General features: G+C 35.3%; 1 protein-coding gene across 1 annotated transcript in view; it reads left to right on the top strand.

Annotated features, from left to right (window-relative positions):
• The window catches only part of NAALADL2 (N-acetylated alpha-linked acidic dipeptidase like 2), a 1,292,620-nt gene that overhangs the window by 1,063,263 nt on the left and 205,036 nt on the right, over positions 1–24,321 (top strand). The gene's annotated exons all lie outside the window — the stretch shown is intronic.

Below are 24,321 nucleotides of genomic sequence, written 5' to 3'. Positions count from 1 at the left end.
TTTTGAAAGTGGTGTTGGCAGGCTTTGCTAATAAATGTGATGTGAAATGTAGAATAAAGAGGAGGCCAAGGTATTTTTGGACAGAGCCGTAAGATGAATGAATAACAGTACCATTTACTAACCAAGGGCATCTGTTGAGGGTATGGATAGAAATAACGCAGGCTTCTGCCCTCAAGTGGCTGATGCTTTGGTAAGGCAGATAAAACACAGAGGTAGTAACTGTAATAAAGCATCTAGAGTTTAAGTGAAGGGGGCAACAGTGGAGCGGTAGCTGGTAGACAAAGTTCTAAGGCACTAGTTCCAATGAGCATTGCTTCTAGCTGGATAGATAGGAGGAGGCTTCACAGATGCCATTGGGATATTTGAATGGCGTGGTGAGTGATGGTTTTAAGTGCCTGCAAAGGAGAGTGCACAGTGCTAGACACTGATGATTCAGATAAAAATCATTCTGGTTATGGTCTTCCTAAGGCCTATACTCCATAATGAGGTGGTAGAGGGTACAATGTGATGAGAAGTCTAATTGAAGAATAAATGTGATGAGGATGGGATGATTAATTCTGGCTGAAGAGATAAGATTTTACTAGAGTTTTAAAAGGCAAATTGGTGACTCATAGCTAGAAATCAACAGAATTAAATGGTCATAGGGCGATTTTAATGCCTCTAATGTTTGTTACTCCCAGCACAACCCAGAAAAGGGAAAGCCTGCATCGGGTTCCCAGAGATCGCTAGCTATCTGGATTGTCTTGCAATCTGGCAAAATTAAGCTCTCCTTCTGAATTAAGACATCATTGTTTTTTAATTTATTATATTTTATTTATAGGACAATTGAAAATGGTTTTTTGATACTCCATACATGAAATTTGGGGAGATTATTTTTTGGGAAATTATTTTCCCTTGCATCTTGTCTTTTTCTTTTGTCATGTAGTTCTATAATGGATTCTTAAGCCCATTTCCGTTACTCTTTAATACTTATGCCACTCCTTCTGCTAAGATTGGCTAACTGAACATAATAATAAAAAAAAATTAATTAATTAAAAAAAAAGATTTGAAAAGCCAAAATAGGGAAATTTAAGTAAAGTTGGTTGGGATATTCGGTTTATACAAATGTTGCGTTATTTTCCTTTACTGACATTACAATTTATTCATACTAGCTTTGTGCACTACTCTGAAAGTTAAATCTATTCTTAAAATTATTTTTAGCATTGTAAATACTCTATGCTGTTTCTCTCTATGAGTCTAATTATGCATTTGTACTTATGTAATTTAATTGTGTTCACTATGACAAAGAATCTAATTTGTCATCATAGTAGTGAATTTCTATTATCTCCAGTGACAATTCAGTTTTTTGGAGAGAATCAGAGAATATGAATTTGAAATCCTGAACCTACCACTAACCATAAGACATAGAACATTTGATTCCTCATTTTTCTTATTATAAACTCATCTTCATAATTAGAGCTAATAATCTGTTCATATATTTATTGAATATCTATTATGTGTGAATTGTAAACAATACAGAGACAGTCTTCAAAGAACTTCAGTCCTCAAGACTTAGTATTACTGTTTGTGAGTTATAACACTCAAAGGAGATAATAAATATGAGAGAACTTTGAAAAATGGGAGGTGCTAAATAAGCCATTACCCATATTTTTTATATGTAATATAGGAAAACTAACTGGTTCTTTAACATTTTTGAACCCTTAAATAATTGGAGTGTACCTTAAAGAAATTTATACTTTACTATTACCCTATCAATCCTCCTTTTCTCCCTTAGCATCTTTTAAGAGGTACCATAATTTCTCTAGGGAACATTGTTGAATACAATACGATATTGATACAGAGCTTTGTGAAGCTCTGATTCTATTTGAAATTCTGAATCACATGGATTTTTTTTTCATGAAAAGAATTATGTATCAGGTATTTAATTTTATTTTTGTTAATAATAACAGTTATAACAGCTAACATTTTGGGGGTAAATTTTTGTATTGATATGCATTATGAAATATTTTATTATTATGCATTTTAATCCTTAAATTAAACCTAGGAAATAAGTACTGTTATTAATCCCATTTAGTGATTAGGTAAGGTATAGATACTTTAAGTACTCCACCCAAGGTTACAAAGTTGGCAAACGATAGAGGCAGTTTTAACTGGAAGAGTCACTGAAGAATACCCCCAAGTGATCAAACGAAATGTGTAATTAAATCCTTTGCCAAAATTAAATAGGTAATGCTTTTGCAATGGAAAATAACATTATACGCAATTCTTATGGTAAATGAGATCAGGACATTGTTATCATGTTTCCAGTAGCTATTGAAGTTTTAGTTATGTTGTTTGTAATGAAAATTTCATTTTACAGTTTGGGGATTTCTGAGGTAAATGACTATTTTAGCCTCTATATAATTACTTGGCAAAAATTAGAGTATAGCTTTCTTTTTGATGGAGTATAGCTACCTTTTATTTCCATTTTAGATAATATCTATTTTACACAGCTAATATGTCTAATCTGAAAGTTTTCTGGTTGAACTCATTTGATTTTTATTAAGTCTTTGACAAATGATTAATGCAGCTCTCTATTTCATCTAAATATATTCCAGCACTTCCTAATCTCCCACTTCCATAATAGTATGGATTTCTCTTTTGATTACTCTTTGTCTTCACTCTTCCTCCTAAATGGGGCTTATTATTCCAGTTGGGTTCATCAGCAATAGTTTAATGGTATAAATTCATTAAGTAATCAGTTTTCCTCTTAGCCACAGAACCCTGTTTCTTGCTATATTTCCCAAAGTTCTGAGGTCTGAAGCAGTGATTTTCTATTGGAAGAGACATCCCAGCTTAAAGGCGGTTCATTTAGGTATAAGGGGATGGGTGTTTTTATGTCTATCTAAACCGATCGTTCTCTTTCCCCCTAGAGATTCTGAAAAGCTTTTCCTCTGCTTGCATAGCGAGTCCTTGTTACTAATAAATATATTGGAGTCTGGGGCACCTGAGTGGCTCAGTCAGTTGAGTGCCTTTCTTTGGCTCAGGTCATTATCCCAGAGTCCTGGGATAGAGCCCCACCTTAGGCTTCCTGTTCAGGCTCTCCTTCTCCCTCTGAACCCCCCACCCTGCTTGTGCTTGCTCTGTCTCTCTTTAAATAAAATCTTTTATATATATATATATATATATAATTATAAATATATAAAATTATATATATATATAAGATTATATATATATATAAAAGTCTAAATTATATATAGGAGTCTATTATATGTGTATTATATGTATATGTATTATATATATGTGTATATATATAAGAATATATGTGTATATATAAAATTACAAAATTATTGTATATATAAAATATCTAAAATTCATTGAAAACTGTTAGTCTAGACCCAAGGTACACTAACATTTGTGATTCCAGAAAATCCAGTCAGACTCCTCTAAATTGTTTCTATAAGAGCAGTTTCTTACTTTGACAGAATAGTTCCAAGTAATTAAGGAACTCTGGAGATTACGATTTCATTTTAACCTAGGCCCATTGGGCCTGGGCTCTTGTTCATATTGCCTTTTAGAGACTGAGCCATACTCTGAACCATGAAGATAAGAGCTCCTTTTAGGCAATTTTAAATAAATATTTAAGAATAGATTCATTTTTTTCATTTGAATGTTAATAATAGCAGCAATAATAATGCAGCTACCAAACTTATAATAAAACATTTTATAGTGCTGAAAGTATTTTGTGCATTATGTAACTTTGGATATTTTCCCATTAAATTGAATTTTATTTGGGTATTATTTAAATGTAGTATCACCTACATGGTTTTAAATCCTAAGCCTTCTTTTTCTTCTATCATGCTGTGAGCTTTTGTTGAAGGGGAGGTCATCAGCAAACCATTGACATTTTGGGTAGACTGGTCAGAAAACATGTTATCAACATCATCTTTTAAAAAATTTGGGAGACTCTGGAAAACATAATAGAACTTTTAGTGTAACTTTAGTCTAAGGTAACTGTTTCAACTGCACTGGACCCCCAGATATGAAAAGGCAAATAAAAACTGGCTTTCAGAGAAAAGAGAAGGAGAAAAGGAAAAGGAGCATCATTTTTCTACCTTAAGATGCATGGCAGTACGTGGATTCTAAGGCACATATTAGCTTCATTAGGTCTGACCAAACATGAAGGCAAATATACTATTGCTTATAGATCCTGTAAAAAGACAAGGAATGTAGGTAGGTGTTTTTTGTTTTTGTTTTTTTAACTGATAGAGATATTTTTAAGACTATTGATTGATACTTTCATTCCTTATTACAGGAAAGGTGTGATCATAGGCCCTATCTTGGGGACAGTTTAGAAAGGATCTGAGTAGTGTTCTTAATTTGACTGGTCAGAATAAGTTGCTCGGACCTCAAACATATTTGGAATAAACAACGAGGGACATAGAAGTAGGGATCTCCAGTTGTGCAGTTGTTATTAGTTCGGTATTTCTGGCGTGGGAACTTCATCTAAGGCAGCAAATATAGACACTTCTGTTGGGAAGGAATCTCTCTATATTTGCCATTCTAGGGAAGCTCACACATTTCTAAAGCATTTGATTGATGCCACCTTCTTTGGAAGAAACACAGGCACCAGATCAGTTTAATGCTTAACAAAATGTTAAAACAGAGGAGAAATAATATCAAAGAATGACAGGCCACTCTAAAATTGATTTTTTTTCTGTGAAGTTTTCCTTTGGGGTAATTAGGAATTGGACCTGAGAAGACCCACTACAGAATCAATTTGGAGATTGTGTGTGTCCTTGCCACCAAATTGATGGTGCATTTGGTGAGGTGGTGGTAAATTTGGCTTAGCTGTAGGCAATGCTTGAATGTTTCATTTTCTGAACCAGGGAACCCTGAAAAAGTAAGAATGATGAGACCCTTGAGCTGGGGAGGAAACGGACGCTTCAGGAGTGATTGTCCTTGAAACCGCAGTCAGCGAGGCCCCAGCACCACTGGCTTTCACAGGAGTGACAGCAACTTAGCATGAGGAAGACTTAGCTTAAGCAGGAATAAACAGAAATACAGTGTCTCTGTCATCTCCCGGTCAGATGCTTTATTTTTGGTCAAATGGAGATAGAAAAGAACTTTTTAATGACAAAACTTCTGGCTTCACACTTTATTTTAGCCTTTAAATCTTCCCTCACAATTAAATTAAGGATTTCATGGAAATTAGAAAGTGTCATCCCTCGTAAGTGTGAATTATTTTCTGCTGTACCCCTTTATATATGACAAAATCTACACAGGAGGGAGATCTAGGTATCCCCTAGTATAGTAATTCTGTTTTGTGGTAAACATGGAGTGTTTATGGCCTATATCATTATACTAGAGATTTATGTTGTATCATTTATTGTCCTAAAACTCTGTTGTACATAAACTGTGCAGATTTATAAAACTATGCAAAAATATGTATATACAGTATGTATATGTATATATATACATACATATATATTAGGAATAATAACTATAACCAAACTTATAAGACAAAGGCAAGCATGAGAATGTTACGAAATGTTAGGCTGAAATATGCAGTCCATTGGAAATGCAATGCAGTAAAGTGTTGCTATTCCGTTATTTGAAGTTTCTAAAAGAACAATATACTCACTAGTACATGATTTCTTCACATTTGCTCTTTTCTCCTCTCTTCAATAAGGCCTCTAGTGAAAAAGAAAATAGAGTATTAAATTTTACATGCAAATTTTCAGTGGTTTGCAAATGACTAGGGGCAATTCTGCCTATTAAATTACTTTATTCCCACTATTGGTATTTTAAAATGTTGAACATTCAGTTTATGTTGAAATATACAGCTCTACTTTCATATTACTGAGGTTTACCATATTATGTGCTTGTCAAAATCTGCATGTTTCTTTTTTATAAGTTGTTAGAGGAATGTTCTATTAATACGTGTGCTCTTGTTGCACAGCCTTATAGTGCTATGCTAGCAGCTGAATGTTTAATAAAAGTATAACAAGATGTGAAACATGCATTATACAATATATTAAAATTTCCTCTTTGCTTATGTTGCATTCTTATACCATTTTATTGATTTAGAGACATACACTGATGAACATAATGACTTGTAACATTTTTACAGATGGGGATTCAAGTGTGTACCTATGGTTTGTCAGAAATTCCTGGAATTAATTGCTTGATTCAGTGGGGGAATAAAGTTCAATCTAATCTCACTTAATTTTAAGTGGGTGCACTTTAAGCGATACTACTGGTGATAGATTAGTTATTATATATTTTATCAATATTTAAAAACTTTTATGGTCTGTATCAAATGCCACCAAATTAAATCTACCTTTAAAGATTTAAGCTTTCCTTTTACTTTACTTTCTTGCCTTTCAAAGCACTCAATATACAAAAAGAAATTATAGGCATCTTGTTAAATGTCCATATTTATATCTGAATAATTATCTTCCACTTTTGCTGATAGTTCGGTTTGTATTTGTAAGTATATCAAGGCCTTAGGAAGTAAACAGAAATGACTTGGGTCTCATATCTAAATCATTATATGTTTCTTAATGTATCGGATGCTGAATAAATATGCTTAGAAGCTAAGAACAGTCTATAAATTCTAGATATCTCCTGACCGGCTGCACATTAGTTCAAGCTTTTCAAGTTTCTGAAATGAATAAATTATTACATATCACCTGAGAATCTGAGGACTTGGAATTTCCTAGTGGTCCTGTATTATCTTGGGCTCTAAGCCAAATGATAGAAATTAGGAGAGTTTAGGGTTAGAAGGTTCTAAAAGCACAAGTCATAAGGGATGAGCATATCTTAAATTTCCCTAAAAAGGTTTTTCCCAAATGTTCCTGGAATCCTTTTTATTTTCCCAGTTGAGTCCAAAGCCCTCTATCTGTCCTTGAATTAAGTTTTGTCTTCTTCATAAAATCTTCCCAAACAGCTATATCCCACATGAATCTTTTCTTTCCATATATAGCTCTTGTACTTATACATTGTACTACATAGTTTATTTCTTAATTATATGTTGCTTTGGGTTTTTGTAAATGTTTGACATTGTGAAATTTTATTTGCTTCAAAAAGCACAATGCTAAAATGTGATTCATCTCCTTGGGAACCCTATGTGTTTTAATTACAGAAGTTATTCCCAAGTAGTAATGGTAGCTGGGTATTGTAGCCTCCCAATTAGGCTCATCGTGTGATCATTTAAAGGTTTACACAAAATCCTCTTTAAATATAGCTAATTTTTCTTTGAAAGGATATTTCTGTTTAAAAAAGACTTATTAGTATCGATAGATTTATTTTGTAAGGGAGGAAAACAAAACACTTTACTCTCCTAGGTTCTCTGGCTGGAGCCCTACAAATTAGACTGAACAAAAGATAGATTGCTAAAAGAAAAACAGAATTTATTAACATGTGCATTGAATGAGAGAACTCATTGATGAATAACTGAAAGGGGTGTTTAGAACTTGGACTTACATATCACCTTTACAAAGGACAACAAATTAGTAGAAAGATAAGACAAAGGAAAAGTTTTAGGCTTTTAGGGCAGCAAACTGGGAAGGTAAATATATGGGGGAAAGTAATGGGATGGTAAGCTTTTATAGGGTTTGTTATATGGATTCCTCTGGTACCATCTGCCTCTGGGCTGATAGGAGTGTTCACCCTGCCCCTCCTAGTAGAGAGGAAGAAGACAAAGAGTTTTCCTTGTGTCTGCTTCCTCTCAATTGCCTTCAGCTCAAAACAGTTCTTATGTCATAGTAGCATATTTTTGCGGTGGCATATTCTGAACCTCCTCACATTCATTCAAGAAATATTTATCAAACATCTTCTATGTACCAGCGACAGTATGTAGGCATCTGGGCTTTTATGGAGTATGCATTCTAATGGAGTAGCCCGATGACACACAAATTAATAAAGAAGTGGACAGGAGATTGTCAGATGATAATGAAGTACTACGCAGAAAATTAAAGCAAGGGGACAAGATAGGGAGTAACTGACTGACGACTTCATATTGGATAATCAAGCAAGTCTTCTGGGAGGAGAGGACCTTTAAATGAAGACCCGAAGGAGCTGGCCAAGCAAAAACTAGGGGACATGCATTCCAAATGGTGGAATGAAGTAGTCCTAAGTGTGGGGGATGTTAGTGGACAAGGAAACGTGTGGTACAAGTGAGGAAGTAGCCAGGGGCCAGATCAGGCTGGGCTTTGCAAACCAGAGTCAGTGTTTGGGTTTCATTTTGAGCATAACAGGAAGCTCTTGGAGAGTTTAAACTAGGAAGGAAGATCATGGGGGTAGGTTTTACATTTTTAAAGGTTAGTCTAGCAGTATTTTTTCAAAAGCATTTTCATGCAACTACCCTTTATGATCATTATGTTTAATGACTATGAGATTGAATTTAAGCATTATGGCTAGGGGTATTTAGGTTATTTCTAATATTCTCTATTTACATAATCATCCCAAAGTATAATATATTATAATATAAGTAATGACATGGTAAATATTTTTATGTAAATAGTTTTCCTATTCTGTTAGATGGGTCACATAGGATAGGTTTTCAGCCATAATATCACTGTATCAGAGAATATCTTTTTTCAAGTATGGAATGAATACATCCTGCTGAATGACTTTCTAAAAGGCTGGTACCAATTTGTTTTCATTGATGATGTAGAAGAATATAATTTATTGTAGGCTTATCAACTTTTAAAATCATTTTAAAAATCCTGTTAATTTAATAAGCAAAAACCCAAAATAATGGTGTATATTACATATTTAACATAAGAGAAAATACTATTTAAAGAAATTAAGTAGCAAACACCTCTATATAAAATATGAATTAGCCTAAATGTATGCAATTTATCCGTTATCAATTTTTATTTTCCTTATTCTAAATCCGCTATCCTTGTCTAATTAGAACACAATTCATTGATTGGTGATGCACATCTAAGAAAGCCTTTTGCAGATTTTCCTCAGAGCCTCAGGAGCAATACAATTTGGCGTAAAGTGACATACTGTAGGAATAGGAGCTCTCAAATATTTTCTAATTCTAGTCTACCTCCTGTGGGCCAAGAGTCTATTTATAGGTGAGTCCTAAACCTTTTTTTTGGGTGGGGGATGCTGGGGATCGTGTGTCTTTCTTTAAGTTGTTCCATGTCAGGACAAGGAAATGATATATTACTGTTTGACTTTATGTATTTGAAACTGAAACCCAAGTTTAACTGATAAAGTAATCATGTCAATAATGTATCTATCCACCACAGTGCTCAGTTATCCAAAAAGAATCTTGCAGCTAGCAACGTCTATTGTTAAAACTCCTACCTGTCTTTCAGATAGCAGTAGGTGCATCTTACTGCATTATTTGCTAACCTTTGTGCTGTTGCCAAAGATTTCTTATCAATAGACTCTGTTCAGTTCTGCTAGATTTATGTGAACTTCCAAAAGTAATTTTCAAACCAATATACTGTCCCCTTTAAAGCACAAATTTTCTACAAGTCATCTAAGCATTTCATATGGGTAAGCATTTCCTACCCAACTATATCCCAAGATCCTTGAAAATAGAAAGTATGCATTTTGTTAATAATTTATATTCTCTAGAACATGTGACATTAGTAGGCGTTCAGCAGTGGTTATAAAATATAAACAATATATACACATACATATATACATGCATACATACACATACATACTGAGAGAGAGGAAGAAATCTGTGATTACTTACAGGCATGCATGTTGTTGACAACCCTGCAAGATTGGAACTAATCATTCATCCCTAATATTATTTGAAAAGGAGCACCCCCCTTGCCTTAGTTATTAGTATTATGCTAGGATTATTTTTTCTGAGTTGCAGGATAATTAATGAAACATTTTACCTACTCTCGAATATTTAGGATTTGAACTGAATTGACTTTCCAAAAAAAAGAAAAATCGTCTTATTCTCTCTTTAAACTTTAACTTGAGAGCAGTCATCTTTAAGGATAGTTGTCCTGATGCAACCAAGACAGAGAGCAATGGACTCCAGAGCTCAGGGCGCAGGCTCAGGTTAGGCAGTCACCTTGCATTTATGAAAGGGATCGGCACAGTGCAGCATAAGGATATGTAGTGATAACAGCTCATCTCCTGCTTCCTCCTTGACAAATATTTAGCAAAAAATAAATAAATTTAACTAGGGGAAAATATTTGAAGCAACAATTGGAAAAAAAAATCTTTTGACAAACCATGAAGAAGGGGGAAAGAAAAACCTGGAGTAGGAGTCAAATTCTACTAGAGTCTGTTACTTATCATTTATAGGATCATTGGAAATTGCTTACCTATCTGTATCTCAGTATCCTCATCTGTCAGATCACTGTAATATCCTAATTACTTCACAGTGCTATGAAAATATAAGAAGAATATATAGGTCAATATTCTGTATAAAGTATTTAAATAATAAGATAATAGATGTTGTTAGAAACCTAGCTCTCAGAACCAATAGTTTAAAAAAAGGAGAAGATATATTTTTGATTCCAAATGATAAAAATTGTACTGCAGGTAGAATGCTATCATTGACTTCTTTATGAAATTATTTCATTTGGCCGATTTAAAGTTGTCATCATTTCACTGAATGACAAACATAAACAAAAAAAAATTGGATAGACAGACTCAGGACTCTGGGGAATTTATTATTTCTGAAAAACATCTTGTTTCTCTGAACTTTAAGAACTGACATAATTTTTTTTCTATATTAAAAAAAATCTTTATAATAATAGTAATTCCTTTTACTTCTCTAAGCTCTTACCTCATACTTATTACTCCTGTACTTTCTCTTTGAGACTCCCTAGACCTGCTGAATCAGAAGTCTGGGAATGGGGCCCCAGAAATCTGTGTTTAATAAGCCCTCTGGGTTATTTCTTACATGCTAAAGTCTGAGAAGCACTAGATTACATGTGTAAGGGGCAGCAAAAGAAGGTAAAAAGTAAAGAATGACTATAAAGATTTGATGTGAGCAACTAGGTGAATGCTGGGACCATTTTTGGAGAAAAGGAATACTGGGAAAAAAGCTGATTTAAGAGAAATCAATACTTTATTCTTTGGTTTATTTTTATTTTAAAATACTTAATTGTAGTATAATATATATAATAAAATATTTTATATCTTAACTTTTTTTTAAGATGTTATTTTTAAGTAATCTCTACACTCAGCGTGGGGCTCAAATTTACAACCCCAAGATCAAGGGTCCCATGCTCCACCGACTGAGCCAGCCAGGCGCCCCCATCTTAACTTTTTAAAAAAGTATTTATTTATTTATTTTAATTCCAGTATAATGGGCATATTTTTTAAGCATATGGTTCAGTAGTACTGAGTATATGCACATTGTTTTGCAACCAATTGTAGGAACTTTTTCATCTTGCAAAACTGAAACATACTAAACAACGCCCCAGATTTTCCCTTCCCCTGGTCCCTGACAACTACCATTCTACTTTCTGTCTCTATGAATTTGACTACTCTAGATACTTCATTGTATTAACCTGGTCAGGATGCTATAACATAACAAAACACCATAGACTGAGTGGCTTAAACAATAGACATTTACCTGTCACAATTTTGGAGGCTGGGAAGTCCAGGATCAAGGTGCTGGTTCCTGGTGAAAGCTCTTTTCCTTTCAGAGGGCCACCTTCTTGCTGTGTCCCCACATGATAGAGGGGAAGAGGACTCTGGTGCCTCTTCCTCTTCTCCTAAGGGCACCAGAGCTATCAGATTAGGGTCTTACCTTTATGACCTCATTTAACCTTTTTCACTTCCTCACAGTGCGCATCTCCAAATACAGTCATCTTGGGGGTAAAGGCTTCAACACAGGGATTTGAGGGGGATACACTTCAGTCACTAGCAGTCATATAATGAGAATAATACAGTATTTGTCTCTTTTGTGACTGACTTATTTTATTTAGCACGATGTAGAATTTAATCTTTGATGAGTTAAGTTTGAAGCAACTATTTCACATCCAGGCGAGTCTTAAAGGTGGCAGATGGCAAGAAGACATGCCAAGTGGTCTTTTGTGTGATTTCTGTGTCTCTCTGCAAAATGTCAAATCCAACACAAAGTCTGCTATCAAAGTAGCCTCCATTTCTACGTGCTTTGAGTTCCAGATGTGGAGAAAAGGGGAAAACTGATTTCTTTGGAATCCCAGCATTGGGGTTAAAGAATCAAGAATATTGGACTTGGAAACAGAAACTGTGGTCCAAATTTTGGCCTTCTCACTATCTAAATGACCAGAGATAATTTGCTTAAATTTCTTTTAGCAATGGTGGCTTTAAAACAGCTGGGGGTGGGGGGTGGCGCCTGGGTGGCTCAGTTGGTTAAGCATCTGCCTTCAGCTCGGATCATGATCCCAGGGTCCTTGGGATCCAGCCCTGCAGCATCAGGCTCCTGCTGAGCAGGGAGCCTCCTTCTTCCTCTCCTTCTGCTTCTTCTCTGCCTACTTGTGCTCTCTGTCAAATAAATAAAATCTAAAAATAAATAAATAAATAAAAATAAAACAGCTTAGGGATAAATATTTCCTCCTTAAAGTATTGTTATAAAGATAAAATAAAATATTATATATGAAAGCACCTGGCCCATAGTAGATATGAAATACATATTTGTTAAATATAAAATGGGGGGGTTCTTTTAAGATTTTATTTATTTGAGAGAATGAGGGAGAGAGAGAGCATGAGAGGAGGGAGGGTCAGAGGAAGAAGCAGGCTTCCCACTGAGCAGGGAGCGGATGTGGGACTCGATCCTGGGACTCCAAGATCATGACCTGAGAGGAAGGCTTAACCAACTGAGCCACCCAGGTATCCTAAGTTAGTTATTTTATATATACATATACTTATGTATATGTATATATATATATATTTTTAATTATGCGGAGAACAAATTTTATTGTTATACTTTATACATTGCTAACCATAAAAAATAGTGCCAAACCAATAAGAGATCAAAAAATAATAACAAAGGCTGAAATGAAAATATTACTATTATAAAGTTAGGCCTTCTTAAATTATTCTTATATTTCTATAAATGAAGAATAAAGCCTTCCTTTTTTATTTTTATGATAGATCACTACTGTTTTGCTTGTTACTTTTTATTGTTGTTAATTATAATACTATTTTAAATATTTTTTCTTGTGTTTTCCCATCACAGATTTATCTTGTTTCAATAGATATTTTAATAAGAAAATGTCATGAGTTTATACAGATTGTGTCTACAATAACAATTATTGTAACGACATAGTGTTAAGAATTATTCTTTAGAAATAATTTATTGAGGAAAATTTAATTTAAGAAAAATAAAATACCTTAATAAAAAAATTCCTTGATACTGGTTGAAAAAATATGAAATGATACCCTATCATTTCTCAGGTATAAATAATCATCTTTTACACAGCCTTACCCTATTTTTTTGAAAAAGCCTTTTTTGTGTGTGTGTGTGATTCCAAAAGGGCAATACATTTTATAATATTTAATATTTGTATAACATTTTTAAAAATTCTCTTTTAATGCATTTAGTAAGCATATTTAAATAAAAAAATACAATTCTGTCACATGAACTACTTTATAAAATCCAAAGAGATTAATTTCAGATGGGAGAAAAACAAAAAGTGTGAAAAGAACCTCCTTTAAAACCAAAGTTCACCAAAGTTCATTGAGAAAAAGTGCATTAGATAATCAGGAAAAGATTTACTTTCTGAATGGGGCATTCCATGTCTTAGAAGGCAGGAGAAAATAGTTTTAAGCAGATTTGGTAGAAAGACATTGCCAAAAATGTAGATGTGTGTGTGTAGTCTGTTGGTTACTTCAGCCATAAAGGTAATTCATAATAGTAACAGCTGGGTTCTAAGTACTTCTGAAGGAGGACTTTGTGCTGAGTGCTTAGCATGCATTATTTAATTTACTCCTCTCAACCTTTTCATATTGTACACACATTTCCTTTTTACATTAGAGAAATTCGAGGCTTCAGGAAGTTAAGTAACTGACTAAAGTTGTCCTGCTGAGAAGAGATACCAGTACTTTTTAAGGGAGAATGCAAAAGTGTCTATCTCGTCTGCAGTCTATTTGTGGGTCGTGCTTTGATTGTTTTTTAGTATTTATCTCAAGCACCTACTTATCACAATGTACTCTGTGATGTCACTACCTACCTGCTGATTTCCTCCAGGTACCTAATAGGATACACGGTTTTCTTGAAAGCAGATTTTGCCCAGCAAGGAATTATTTCCAGTACAGTTATGACTCGTGGAATTACCTGAAGTCAACCTCAAGCTTCCTGAAATCTTTAGAACTCTGAATCCAGTCATTTTCAGGTCTAAACCTAGGCCAAGCCAAATGGTGTTTGGTCTTTTCTTCTCCTCTCGCTTCCCGTTCCCTCCCATTGGAAAACACTGATATGATTGCATTGACTTCGTTTTTACAAACTTTGATCTTACCCATTTTATTGTGCTGATCACTAGGAGGTCAACAGAAAGGTAGACAAACAAATTCTCTGACCTCAAAAAACATGTAGGAGAGGCAGAAAAAGTGCAAATGAGAATTGAGTTCAAACAAGTGATGTATGTGCAAAAGCTTCCTGGTACACTGTGACCAAAATAATGGTCCTAGGTCTGATCCAAAGAAACCTGACCTGCGGGGATTGGTGTTGGGGTATGAGTCATGGGTAGTGCCTGGGCATCCTCTGCACAGTGCTCCTTAAGATACAATGTGGCTACAAAGCTCTGATGAACTCACTCTAGCAAAGCCGTCCCCACTCTAGCAGCTCTCATGGCGCTGGGCTTTCAGGTTACGCGATGATGCTGTCATCTGTCAGAGTTAGACACAGTACTGCTGATGGGGTTATTTCCTCTGCCTGATTTCTCACTCTCAGCACTTAACTTGCTTGAAATGGTAATGTGTGATGGTATGCCATCCACATCCTTTGGCCCTCCTGGCTTGCCAAGTCTGCATTTTTCAGCTTTTTCTCCCTGTGCCTTCCTAAAATTAAATGAATTACCTCTAAAGTACCTGAGAGCACCCACCTGATTTACAACTGCCCTGTAAGCCTGGTCGTAGAGAGAACAGCAAGCTTCCTCCTGCTATCTACAGAACGATGCTAAATTTATGCAGAACAACTCCAATTGTTTCCTTTACTCTTCTTGAAACGTCTGATTTTTTTTTTTTGAAGGGAAGTTACTAAACTGTTTCATCTACAGTAGCGTTTGTTTAAATATTTCATTAAAAATATTTGCAGCCTGAGACAGTTAATGTTGAATTGAAAACCAGTTAGGTTTTTCAGTTAATTTTTTAATGCCTGGCAGCTGGAATACATCACTGAAACGCTGATGCCATCTTATTTAAAATAGCATTGCCTGTGAGGCCAGGAGAAGCTATTTAAGACAAACCTCAAGAAGGCTGGTGAAATAATAGCTGAAGTTATGTGATGTCAGCCAATTCCTCAGCATGGAGCAGCATTGTGAAGCCAGAGTTGTTATCCTTCACTGAGACATAAAATCTATATCTTGATCCTTTCAGTCATTAAAGGTCCTATAGGAATTGTACGGTGGGGGTGGGGGGAGTGTGTGTTCATCCAGTGCGTTGGCCAAAGGTCAATTGGGATGGTTCTGCTTTACCTTTTCAATATGGTCACGGTTTCATTTAGATAGAATCAGAGTACAGTTTTTGGAAGGGCCCTGGGCTTGTCATTCTATATATAGTTTGCTTTGAATGAAGAAATAGGTTTAGCAATCAGAACGACCCACAGCAAACCCTATTGGCAAAATGCCAAAGTGGCAGAGGGCTCTATGGAGTCTCTTTATGTGTAAAGTTTTTCTGAAGTCACCATTTTTTTAAACTGTAAGGTAATTTTAATTGAATTGATTAATCAGCAGCCTACCAGCTCTTTCTGTATGAAGGAGGAACCCCTTTCTTATTTCCATAGTTGAGTGGGAGGGGAGGGGGATTATTAGACCAGGGGTAGAGGTGGGGAGGGGAGGGGGACAACAATGTAATGATCTAGTTAGAAATCCCTGCCCACCATTCTGTTTGTTACCATTATGTCCCTAGAGGGCAACAAAGCTTTTAATCTGTATATGGAATAATACTCCTTATTTTATCCATCTCCCAGGGTTGAATTATGATCTAATATGATGTTTGTTTGTAAATGGTAAATCCTTATGTAAATGTCTCCTTGTAGAAAGTGAGGTGGCCCATATTTAGCATATTTTGATAATAACTTGGTACTTGTCTAGAAAATACAACACACACAAACCATGTAAACAAGAATGGTCCTCAAGGAAATCATGATTATGATGAATGGAATTTTGTTTTCAGTTTTCCCCACCACTTTTTGGTGGTCTGTTCTCTCCCAGTATCCTCCTGGTTATTGGAGTGCCTACTTTAATGACCCCTACCCCAGCAGAGAACTCATGTTATTGTCCCAAATTCTCCTGTAAGAGAACTTGTTCTTCCCTAATAAGTGGCAGTTACTTTTATCTGTCCCCTCTCCAATGATATATACATTTCTGCTGGTCCTAAATGGACCTTGTGATTCAATTCTAAATACCTCATTTTTCTACTTAGGCATTTTGTAAAATGCTAACATTTCTGAAGCTATGAGATATCTGCTACATGGTTTGTTTCTTTCCTACTATCCAAAAAAGCTATTTTTAAATTGATTAGCTTACAGTCTGGGAATCTTGGAATTGGGAACACAATATATAGTTCAGAGGAGATTTGAAAAATTTAACATTTATTTTTGGCAGATGATTCAATCACAGATTTAAAATTCAAAAGTAATAAACAGGTAGACAATGAAAAGTCTTCCTCCTAAGCCTATTGTTCCCACCAGTACCTCTCTCCAGAGGAAACACCATTTGTAGTAGAGCATATATAGTTTTTTCTTTTTTTAATACAAATGACATTTAGAATCTTACCACACATTATTTTTTTCCTGTAAAAGTTGTGTCTTAGAGATTGTACATCTCCAGTGCATAAGTAGCTTCATTGTTCTTTTTAAAAACTGAATATTATTCCATTGTATGGATGTGGCATAATTTATTTAACCTTCATAGAATTTGTAACAGTTTTTTTTCTTTAGCAATATGAGGCACCAGAATTCCCATATCCTTCACAACTCAGTCCATAATCAAACTTGCCAAAGCTTTTCATAAAATAAAAATAAGAGATATTTTATATACCTTTTATGCATTAAAGACAATTATAGTTATTTTTCTGTGAAATGCCAGTTCATGTTCATTGACTATTTTTTATTGGCTTTTTAGGCTTTTTGTTTTGTTTTATGTATTACAGAAACTAGCCATTTGTCTAGGGAATGAATCATTAACTAATTTTTTTCCCCAGGTTTTCAATTATCTTTAGTTTATGGTAATTTTTGTCATGCAGGAAACATAAGTTTTGGGGTAATTAATGTTTTTTTTTTTAATCTTCTGGGTATGTTCTCATACTCAAAAATGTCTTTCCCACTCTAGGATTATTAAAAATTATCTTCCATTGTTTCCTCCATACTTTTATGATTTAGATTTTACCCTTAAAAGATGGATTCATCTGGAACGTATTGTGGTACAAGATACCATAGGGTGGATACGATTTTATTATTTTAGTGGAGATTTTTTATTTAAACCCAACAGTTTGTTTGCAATGTGGCTATTTTAAGGTTTAAAATAACACACCTCTTTTTATTGTTACACAATAGCCTTGAGTGGAGAGAAAGAAAGAGAAAGAAAGAAAGAAAGAAAAAGAAAGAAAGAAAGAAAGAAAGAAAGAAAGAAAGAAAGAAAGAAAGAAAGAAGAAAGAAAAAAAGAAAAAAAGAAAGAAAGAAAGAAATAGGTCTTCTGTTATCATGTGCCTATTGGTAGGAATCTTAAGTTAACCAGGGAAGAGGAAGGGGAAATGGAGTAGATATAGGGCTGGGGGAGGAGACATGAGTTAGAGTAAGAACAAGGGCAAATTTCTTCATTGTTTTTTTCATTTCATTTCATTTTGTATATATAATTCTTTTTTTTTTTTTTAAGATTTTGTTTATTTATTTGACAGAGAGAGAGACACAGTGAGAGAGGGAACACAAGCAGGGGGAGTGAGAGAGGGAGAAGCAGGCTTCCCGCCGAGCAGGGAGCCCGATGTGAGGCTTGATCCCAGGACTCCAGGATCATGACCTGAGCTGAAGGCAGAGGCTTAATGACTGAGCCACCCAGGCACCCCCTTCGTTTTTTATCTTTACTGTTACAGAGTGCTCTTTAAAGCATTCATTAGTACATAAATATATTTTAAATATAATTTGAAGTATTTCAAATATAAAGTAACATGTCTCCATATTTGGGAACAAGATTAAAGTTTTAAAAATGGACAGAATGAGATGAGAACTAGACTGTTTTCACTTTGGCAGTTCTACTGGTATATACTAGAGGAATAGCAATTCTGCACCATTTAAAGCTGAAAATGCTTTGTTAACACTCTGTAAGTAGGTGATTAAACCTTTGCAGAAACCTTGAGATACTGGAGATTTTGAAAATCCCATCTTATGGGGTTGAAAATTTTTACTTAAAAAAAAAAAGATAAAAAGCTGGTTTCTCTCCATACTCAATTTAATCTTTAATAAACGCATTGCAAGATAGTTATTGATTAAAAAAAAAAGTTTACCATTTGAAAATATATTCTATGTATAAGAAACTCATTATCAGATGCTGGCATTATAAGTTAAATAAGTTTCCAGTTTAAAATATTAAAGTGAGTCAGTAAGTATAACTTCGTGTTTCCTCTCAAAGATTACTAAAGGAGAACTGTAATGCATTATGAGGGACTGAGGATGGATAGCAACTTGAGGTCCTGGCATAAAAATATAACCAAAACAAGTAAGGAACTCATGATGTACACACATAGTAACTAAATTAACATTGAAGAAATGCCACAGATATATAGTTGGTTATATATGGTTATATATATAGTTATATGTAGTTGGTTACAACCCACATCCAGTGGGTTGTAATGTAATTTAAAAAAGGGGGAGGGGGCATCTGGGTGGTTTGACTCTTGGTTTCGGCTCAGGTCATGATCTTGAGGTTGTGGGATCGAGCCCCACTTAGAGCTCTGTGGTCAATATGAGTCTGCTTCAGAGTCTTCCTCCCTCTCCTTCCCGCGCTGGCTCTCTGTCTCTCTCTCTCTCAAATAAATAAATTCTTTAAAAAATAAAAATAAAAAAAAGATCCCTACAATCCCAGAAAGAACAAACTCAGAGAGCTGATGGTGTGAGTTCGAGCCCCGCAAACAGCAAGCTTGATGCTCAGAAGAAGTGATATGCTTTCAGTTGAGTCTAAAGAAAGGAAGACTTATGTCCCTGCTAATGTCAGAGTGTAGCAGTTCTTTCTTACTGGGGATGGGCTGCCCTTTGTTCTATTCAAGCCTTAAACTGAGCGAAGTAAGGCCCAACCACATTAGGGAGAGTAATCTGCTTTAGTCAGTCTACCAACTCAAATGTAAATCTCATCTGAAAACACCCTCACGGACCTACCCAGAATAATGTTTGACCAAATATCTGAGTACCTAGCGGCCCAATCAGATTGACACATAAAATTAACCATCTCAGTGCCTATAACGAGAAATCATTTTTTAAATACCCATAGGCGTCATTATCACGATTGGAACATTACTATATTGTGAAAATCAGGAAAACCAGGGAGATAAATTGTTTCCATACAACTGAAGTTACAAAATAATACTGAAATGAAAAGAAAGTGATTCAATTTTATTACAATGTATAGAATGTAGTACTTTTATTTTGAATCGTACACTTGCTGTTGGAGTAAGTAATCACCTTAGATTTCCTACAAATATAGAGTGAATATTTATGTGTGCCCGGGAAAGCAGAGTGTGGGAGAGGTAAAATGTTTGAATTATTAAACTGATTTTTAAATACTTTAGAAATCTGTCAGTGTGCCTTGGTATCACTATTCAATTAAGGTAAATGTTGACTTAATTTCTTTATATTTCACTTATGTGATCATTTACTATAAGGTTTTGCCTTTCAGCCTAAAAGTATTGTTGCAAAGAGCATGCAGCTTTAGGATCGAGATGGTGATTTCATTTGAGGTCTTCAATAGACTTGTGGTGGGAAATTAAACAAGTGACATAACCTCAGGGATTGCCTGAACTTGCTTATTTTATGAACTGTAATAAAAATGCTTGTTATCAAATGTTAAGTATGGAGCATTTTGAACCCCTTGGATGAAATACTTAATTTGAATTTACTCAGCCTTGTAAATAAATTTAAAAGATTAATTGACCTGCACAAATTTGTTACCAACCTTCTCTTTCTCATGGTGGCTAACTTCTAGTAAAATGAAGGGAATCAACATTTCTTTCTATTTCCTTCTCAGATGTAAGTGTTCACAGGGGTTGAGTAGGTCATTATCTCTTACCTGATGTAGATCTACTACAATCCACTGAGGTGTTGTGTGGGAAAACACTTCACATTAGGATAGAATACAGATTTAGGGTCACTTAAGGTCTCTGAATTTGGCCTAGATTATAAAGTAATGAATAATAAAAAGTTTTAGAGAATAGGGTTTCTATGCCAGGAATGTTCCCTCTGAAGTGAAATCCCTAGATGAAATGACTGGGGGAAAAACTCCAATCTGAAAATTGGGTTCTTTTTTATCCTATTTTACTCTGAAAATAGCTAGGAAAAAAAGCACCAAGGAACAAAATAAACACAGGCTTGAGGGTACAGCACTTCCTCCTCTCATCACTGGTTAAATCACAGGAGAATAGGCAGCAGAGGATGAGGTGGTGAGAAAGAGAGACTGAGAAACAAAGAGAAGAAAAATGGGATGAGCTGGTGCGCTAAGTCCTCTACAGAACTTTTCAGGGAAACTCTGGGCTTCGTAGGTAAGGAAGAGATCCTAGGAAGGTTCCTCAGGGAATTGTGTTGTCCCTGATCCTCAAATTTTGGGTTGTCTTTCTTGTACTCTAGCCTCCCTCTGTACATAGTCAATATTTAGCACCATCGAAGTAGTTTAATGATCTCAACCATCAAAATACAATTTAAAAACAATTCTAAATAATGCTCATTCTGTTGGCATCTTAGTTGGTTTACAAAAGAAGTTTTTATAGATGACTGACAGAGGTGGTAATACACACCTTTAGGGAAAAGATAAGATTTGTTAGTAAGTGGGTGAAATAGAGCAAGACACAGTAGGGAAAAGAATGTGGAAGTATTTTAGGGAATGTAATTCTGAAGGCTGGATATTGCCCTTTTGATTTGGCCGAAAAACAGAGAACATGTAAGCGTAGCTAGAAGGAATCACAGAAATGGAAGGCGGTGAAAATAATAAAGCTATGCAATGTGATTAGCCATGGCAAGAACAGAGAGACTACGGTATCTATAATGGCTTCAAAAAGAATGTCCTGGGCTGGTGAAAGGCTGAGGCAAAACAAGAACTGTGCTTTGTGAAACTTGTAGAGCAAACAGAGAATGCAAGAATTGATTGCAGTGGGGTCATTTGCGTCGTTTTAGCAATTGGCATATATGGGAAACACACTTTTTGACAAAGGGAAGCTATTATATAGCAATAATGACTAAATAAAAATAGTATCAAATATTACATTTAAGTGGCTCAGTCAGTTAAGTGTCTGCCTTTGTCTCAGGTAATGACCCCGGGGTCCTGGGACTGAGCCCAGAGTCCCCAGAGTCAGGCTCCCTGCTCAATGGGGAGTCTGCTTCTCTCTCTCTCTCTGCCCCTCCCCCCAGCTCATGCTCTCTCTCTCTCTCTCTCTCAAATAAATGAAATCTTAAAAATATATATATTACATTTAAGTTTCACATTTTTTAACTTAATTCTTTCAGAGACACATTGTAGAATTTAGAATTGTTGGTTTTTAATTCATGCTAATCTTCTGTTGAGAAAAAATTTTTTTTTTTTTTTTTAAATATTTCAGAAGATTGTTTTCCTATTGTTTAATTAAAAGAGGAAATAAAACACAGATAGCCCCTTCTACTAGCAGGTCCAATTCACTTCACTGATTGAAAGAAGAGCAGGAAATGAAAGAGTAACAGATGTTCTGATGACCCATCATTTCCAACATCTAAGTTCTGCAACTTCACACACATGCCAAGAAAGAGCACGAAGAAATGTCTCGGCCTGGCAACTCTGAGGAATTGGAGTGACAGGGACAGAGAGAAAAAAATTTCTAAGGAAATTTTTCTCACAGAATTCTAAGGAAATATCAGCATGGCTAGTACTTGGAGTAGATATTAAGAATGATATATACAGGGGCATCTGGGTGGCTCAGTCGGTTAAGCGTCTGCCTTCGGCTCAGGTCATGATCCCAGGGTCCTGGGATCAAGCCGCACATCAGGCTCCCTGCTCCGCGGGAAGCCTGCTTCTCCCTCTCCCACTCCCCCTGCTTGTGTTCCCTCTCTCACTGTGTCTCTCTCTGTCAAATAAATAAACAAAATCTTAAAAAAAAAAAAAGAATTATATATACAAAATGAAATGAAAGCCAAACCTGTATTTTCACTGATGTTGAGTAGGATACATGTCTCAAATGTAAGTAAAGGGAAACATGTAAGTAAAGGGAAAATAAACCACTTGTAAAAATGATTTCTAATTTTGTTGGCTAAGCATTTGGGGAGAGAAAAGACTAGATTCTATCAAATCCTTATTAAAAACATAAAAGAGTGTAACAGTCTAGGTTTCACAAATTCAAATGCATCCGGGCACCATTCAGTGAATGTGAATGAGTGAAGCAGGCTAATAATGAGACTCCAGTGATAGGACACCTGTGAATGTCTTGCTTGACGAAAGCATTCAAATTCAATTCGGAAAAAAAATCTAGTGTGGCTGAACAAATACCTTCAAAGGTGCCAGTTCTCAACAGCTGGAGCTGTCAAAAGTACTTGGAATTTTGTACGTGATATAAAGTAGTTTCTTTGCTTTTCATAATCTAGTACTTAAGGGCAGCTCTTCTTTGGGAATATTTAAACTCTACCTAACCTGTCCCAGGTTGATTTAAAACCTTCAGGAATCTTCGCCCCAGGAGTAGATCAGGGAGTGAAAGAGAATTAACTCGCTTTTCAGAAAATTGGACTTTCAAAAGAAGCAAATTGGAGGGGTTCACTATAAAAAAAATTAGGTTTTTATGCTTTACTCAAGATACATATAAGTGACATTAAACTGAAACCTTGCCTTGTTTATAAACGCTCACACAGGCTTTCCATTTTAATTGATTTTAACTTTGTTGCAAAGATCTTTCTCTTAGGTTCTCAAAGAAAGTTGGATAGATATTGAACATTATTATATGTTGGAAAAATCTAACACTGTAGTTGAAAAAAGTTGCAACAATTCATTTTCTAAATATTAGGCTACACATTTCCAAATCTTTTGATCAGTTATATTTAAAAGTATTTTTGAAATCATATCATGCCAAAGAAACATGGGGGTGGGCTGTTGAAGAGTCAGTGTCTTGAATCAATGACAAACATGTATTGACTACATACTTTCTACTTGATGTGAGATGTAAGTGTTCTCATTGCTAATGTCTTACTTTTCTCATGATTACAGCTGACGAGATTGGTATTTTTCCATTAAAGTTTCATACTTGAGACTTGAGGGAATATACTTTTAAGAATAAATGGAGAGGGGCGCCTGGGTGGCTCAGTTGGTTAAGTGACTGCCTTCAGCTCAGGTCATGATCTCAGGGTCCTGGGATGAGCCCCGTATCAGGCTCCCTGCTCGGCGGGAAGCCTGCTTCTCCCTCTGACCCTCCCCCTGCTTGTGTTCCCTCTCTCACTGTCTCTCTCTCTCTCTGTCAATTAAATAAATAAATAAAATCTTTAAAAAAAATTTTAAAAATAGAATAAACAGAGAAACTTCCTTCTGTGGTTTTCAAAAAACATTCTAAAAAGAATGGAATTATAACCTACAAAGCCATCTTTTAAATTTACTGGAAAACTTAAAAAAAAAACAAAAACCTGCACTTTTTGGGGACTCAACATCATTTTAAAATGTTTCAAATTAAAGGGTCATTTCAGTTCATAATAAATCTATGATAAAAATGCTTTTGGAGCACCAACAGCAAGCAGAGTTTGATTTGGTCCAGTGCTAGTCACAGTTTAGTGAACGTCAGAACCATAGGGAATTGTCACAGCGTAGGTTCCTGGGCTCCATCCCTAAAGGTTCCTATCCCCATTCCAGAGGACAAGGGGGTAGCCGAAGCATTTATATTTCCAACAGGTTCCTGAGTGACATGGATGCAGCTGATCTATGGACTGTATTTTAAGTAGCACTGATTTTGGGGTGTCCCAAGAAGCATAGTATGTGCTAACAATTTAAATT

This window comes from Phoca vitulina, unplaced genomic scaffold (assembly GCF_004348235.1).
Source record: "Phoca vitulina isolate PV1807 unplaced genomic scaffold, GSC_HSeal_1.0 scaffold8, whole genome shotgun sequence".
NCBI lineage: Eukaryota > Metazoa > Chordata > Mammalia > Carnivora > Phocidae > Phoca > Phoca vitulina.
This window is presented reverse-complemented; position numbering and strand designations above follow the sequence as displayed.